Here is a 6000-nt window from a genome sequence, read left to right on the forward strand (position 1 = left end):
GGCAAACTTGAGGAATTATTTAACTGTAGTAGATGTAACTTATTAACAATATTTTAAGTCAAAATGTTGTAATTAATATTTCATACTCTTTTAATACTTTTTAATTGTCCAAGGTTAGTAGTCTAATAGTTCAATAGTCCAATAGTTCAGTATATAATCTAGTTAATCAAGGTTATATTATATTGTCTCGTGATTAACCAAGACTAGTATATTATGACAGTATTTAAATGGCGATATTTAAAGTGCGTAAAATAAATAACAGTATTTAAATGACGTTAAATAAAGTTGCGAGTATTAAAATTGCGATAATTAATTGCGATAATTGAAATGACAGTAAATAAAATGTAATAAGGAAATAGTCATAACGGTTATAGGAACATTTAGCTAGGATTTGGTTAGTATAGATTTAATATTTTACGTAGTTAATTAATTGGTTACTAATCAATTTTATTTTGTCCATTATTTTCTTCATTATGCCATTTGTCAAATCTTGACTTAGATTTCTGATCGGTCAAAATCCGAATATGAAATTGAATTTGAATGAAAATAGTTGTTCTTTGGTGAACGGATACGTATATATGTGGATGTAGGTAGGATAGTTTCATGACTGTTGAATCGGATTTGGAGAATGTACAGGATAGCATATGTGAATTTGATTATGATAAAAGCCTTTTAAAGCTTATCTTTCTCGGGTACTACCTACCCGTTAAAAAAAATTCACACGTCATAGTTAATATGAAAAGAATTTTTATTACGATCTCGAGATATACATAAACATATATATACATATATCTTTTAATCGTGAACCGAAAGTAAGGAATTAATATTTCATAATTCATCATTCTCGGTAATCTTCGGTGCATGTGGTGCCTACGGAGCTTGTGGTGATTGCAGTGCTTGTGGTGCTGGAGAGGATGCTGGAACTGGTGGTGTTGCTGTTGGTGTTGGTACTGCTTGTGGTACCTGCGTAGTAGATGCGAGCTTGGTATCCAAATCGAACACCGTCACCTTCAGGGTTTCTACTTTACGCTCGAGTCTATGAATTAGTTCTACCCATTCTTCCGTAAGGTTTGTCAAGTCTTGATATTTAGTTCGAAGTCTTTTAACTTCTTCTAATAATCCTATCTGATTAGAATTCGGGAGTAGAGGACGAATACTATCTTTAACTACATCGAGTTGACCTTCGAAGCGGAAAATCCTTGCGAAAAGAGTGAAAAAGGTATTGCGAACAGGTTCGCCGGTAAGCGGATCGAGTACTCCGACGTTAGGTGGTAAGTTTGGCTCGTGATATGGAGTACCTTCTTCATTTCTCCATAGGGTAAGTATTTCGCGAACTCATCCCCACTTTCTAAAGAAATCACGGTAGTTGATCGGTTGGTGCGCTCCCGTCACGCTGTCTTCGGAGCTGGAGGAACTTGGTCTATTCGAAGAGGCCATCTTACGCGATCACAGAAAGTTATGAAATGATTCGTGATGTGAATTGAGGGCTGAATACTGGATGATATCTCCGTCTCCTCGAATACATATATATAGCAAAAAAAAAATTCCATAATTTACGGAGAAAATTTCGAAAAGTGCCAAATAAGATCCACGGTAATAGATATGATAGGATATGATTCGTCTATACACCGTGTATGCAATAAATGCAAAAACACGTGTCAAGACTTAGGAATGATAAGCAGGAAATTTTCCTCTAGGAATGATAAACAAAACTTATAATATGCAGCTAAGGTCGAAGTCCAGACTCACTAATGCATCCTAACAACTATCAGTTAGACACACTAATGCAAGACCTGGTTCGCTAAGACCACCGTTCTGATACCACCTGTAGAGACCCATCCTAATCCATCTGGATGAATATATTACATTTGGTTACGCGAGGTACTTGACCTCTATATGATACATTTTACAAACATTGTATTCGTTTTTAAAAGACAAACTTTCATTTCATCGAAAGTTGACGGCATGCATACCATTTCATAATATATCCAACTATAATTGACTTAGTAATATTCTTGATGAACTCAACGACTCGAATGCAACGTCTTTTGAAATATGTCATGAATGACTCCAAGTAATATCTCTAAAATGAGCAAATGCACAGCGGAAGATTTCTTTCATACCTGAGAATAAACATGTTTTCAAGTGTCAACCAAAAGGTTGGTGAGTTCATTAGTTTATCATAAACAATCATTTTCATCATTTTAATAGACCACAAGATTTCATTTTTTTTATAAACATCATTCCCATATCAGGCATTTCGCAAACTGCATAGAGATAAAAATCATTCATATGGTGAACAGCTGGTAACCGACCTTAACAAGATGCATATAGAATATCCCCATCATTCCGGGACACCCATCGGACATGATAAAATCGAAGTACTAAAGCATTCCAAATTCCAGAATGGGGCTTGTTGGTTCCCGTAGATCTACCTTTAGGATTCGCGTCAATTAGGGGTGCACTAATTCTCAAAATTAGTGATGTTCCCTAATTCTTAGATTACCAGGCTAAAAGGGGCATATTCGACTTCGATCCATTCAACCATATAATGTAGTTTCGATTACTTGTGTCTATTTCGTAAAATATTTATAAAAGCGCATGTATTCTCAGTCCCAAAAATATATATTGCAAAAGCATTTAAAAAGGGAGTAATGAAACTCACAATACGATATTTGTAGTAAAAATATGCATACGACGGAACTGAACAATGCATGATTGGCCTCGGATTCACGAACCTATATCAAGTATATATATTAACACATATAGTTAACATGTAATAATAGTCAAACTAGTTTATATATATTACTTATTTAATTTAGTAATATATTTGTTATTTCAAAGGTTATATATATTTATTTTGTATATTAATATTTATACATATAGTTATGTTAATACATATATATCTATATAATTATATTGTTAAATCAAAATTTGTTATATGTAAATATTTATGTAAATAATGTTATTATGTATGTAGTATTCATAATGCCGTAGTAATATTAATAAATATTAATGATAATAAAAATAATGTAAATAAAATTATATATAAAAATCATGTTAATGAAAATAATAATAATGCTAGTAATAATTTTAATTAAAAAGTTAATTTTAATGTTAATGATAATAATAACAATAATAATAATAATAATATAATAATAATAATATAATAATAATAATAATAATAATAATAATAATAATAATAATAATAATAATAATAAATATAAAAATAATAATAATAATAATAAATAATAATAATAGTTATAAGAATTATACCCTCATGAATAATATCATGTATCTCATCTTCACGATCGCTATCATCATAAAATCATCAACGTTTTTGCTTCCTCACCATCATCATAAGCATTCGATATTCATCATCATAACTACCATTATATATCCTCCTCATTATCATAATCCTAGTCGTCTATCTTCATCTCCTAACCTCATCATTATCATCAAGTAATCACCATTATCATCATCATCATATACAATCATCATTATTGACATAACCTTAACCATAATCATCATTATCAAATATTCGCTTACGATATCATTATAATACTATCAAAATTTTACGCCATTCATCATCTAATCCTATTATCATAGTCTTAATCTAACATCATCATATATCGTTCTATCTAACATCATCATCATTTATCTAACCTCCGTAACATAAAAAAAAACTCTCGGATCAAACCATCATCACGTGTCATCCTTTCCATCAACATTCTTGATATCATTCGGCCCAATAGTAACATGGATTGGATCTCGGCCCAATTAGAACAATAATACGGCCCATCAAACAATTAAAATGGAAAACTGGTGGCCCAACATAGTATAAAGCTTGGCCCAACTACTCTAATATTGAAAGGAAAAAAAAAAGAAATCTCAGGTTGTATTCGGTTTCCATTTCATCATTTCATAAAGGAATGGTTACTTCATAAAAAAATACGAGGCACGTCCCTAAGCATTATGGTCGGCCATGGTCTTGAAATCTGTCCCACTATGCATGTGTCCCGATTTTATATGAAGCTTTTTATAAAGCAACTTAGAGATAATTAACTCCAAGATGAAACACCTTTTTATATGGAGTACTATATCATTATTATTTCATGTAAGTCTTCTCACCGATTAACCCATGTATATAAATATAACACTGTTATTTCTTATGTTATCACCTTCATTTAGTTCGGCCCAACTGGAACCATAACTTTGATATCGGCCCAACATCTCAGCCCACTCTATTGTATAGTCGTATAACTAACTAAAAGAAGTCTAAGTTTAACCCATTAATATGCAGATCAAGGTACGCATAGTCTTGCTTGTTTACTAGTATAGTTGGTGAAACAGGAACTATCAGACAACAATTTAGCTCAAAGGTAGGGCTGTTATGGGCGAAATATCAACAAGGAGACACAAGTGGGTTGCTTAAATTATTACCATATTCTCTGCATAAAGTCGTCGGTAGTTGGGATTTAGAATAAACAATAGAGTACACGTTATACTTTAACTCATTATCATCTATTATACATCACCTTTAACGTGCACTATCATCATATGTCCTTTACTGTAATAGATATACACGTGTATTGCAGCAGTAGGAACGAAGAAGTAATTAAGCAAAAAGGTGTTGTGAAGTTCGTATAATAGCAGAAGAAAAATGAAGGTATGCAGCAGGTTACAGTGATCATAAAATGGCGGGTGTTCGGCTGTGGTGGAGTAGTTCAACCGAGTGGGAAATAGGAAATATATGTATGAAGGTGGTGGCTACGGTTTATGGTGGTGGTGTTTGTGTTGAGGTTGATCGAATAGCAAACATAACTAGCAATAAGAAAACGAGTCTGTTTGTGACGGGTTTAATGGTGAACGAACCATGGTTTAGTGAGGGTGATGAAATAGTGGTCGATGGGTTCAAGAAGAGGGTGATTCTTGGGTTTGGTTCTCGATTAGCAAAAGAAGAAGAAAATGATTTTTAGTTGGTGGTTGTTTCTCATGCGGCGTTGGAGTGGTGGCGATTTGATGGTGGCCATGAGGTGGTTTAGGAAGATGGTTGATGGTGTTAGATATTCATGATATAAACCAGAAAATAGTAGACATCACTCTTTGAATAAGAGGTATTTGTTTCTTACTTGTTTCGCACAGTAATGACATAGAAAGATAGCAGCAACAATGGTTGCTCGTGTTCTCGGTTTACAGCAGCAAATAGAAAGGAAAAAAAATAGCGAAAACCAAATGAGTGGGTGTTTGGTGTGGAGCTGTTCCGATAGAAAGTGTAGGCAGAAGTATGAAGCAACAATTTACATGTTGTTTTAGTGATTTCGTTTGGGATAGAAACATATATATTGATGGTGAGTAACGGTTGTTCGATTATAGCAGCTGTTGTCCAATATAGATTCAAGGGTTTGTGGTAGTTATGGTGAGTTCAAAAATAGAATAGAGGGAGTGAGAATGAGTGAGAGAAAAAGAGAAGAACAAGTGATAGTAATTAAATGGGTGGATGGATTTACAGAAAGTACCAATCATACAGAAAAATAAATTAGATAGTGACTGTACAGACTCGTATAATTGATTATAGCGACAGAAGGATTAATTTTTTATGTAGTGAGATTGTGGAAGACAAGCATTCACGAGCAGAAAAGAATTGATATAGATATGTAATTGATTTTGTACTATTATCACTTTTTATATATATTATCTTTAATATTAAAATTAATAACTCTAAATATATTAATAATAATAATATTTCTTAAAATTATTAAGAATAATAGAAATAATAATCATAAAATCAATAATACTAATAATAATAATAATATTATTAATGATAATCAAAATAAAATAATAATTTTTAATGATAAAGTAACAGTACTATCTAATAATAATAATCAAGATATAACAAGTTACATGTATCAAATTTCACATCTATATAATAATATTTATAATACATATATTACTATTAATATTAATATTTATTTTAATGATAATAATGAGAGTAATAAT

Source organism: Rutidosis leptorrhynchoides, chromosome 5 (assembly GCF_046630445.1).
Source record: "Rutidosis leptorrhynchoides isolate AG116_Rl617_1_P2 chromosome 5, CSIRO_AGI_Rlap_v1, whole genome shotgun sequence".
Taxonomy (NCBI): domain Eukaryota; kingdom Viridiplantae; phylum Streptophyta; class Magnoliopsida; order Asterales; family Asteraceae; genus Rutidosis; species Rutidosis leptorrhynchoides.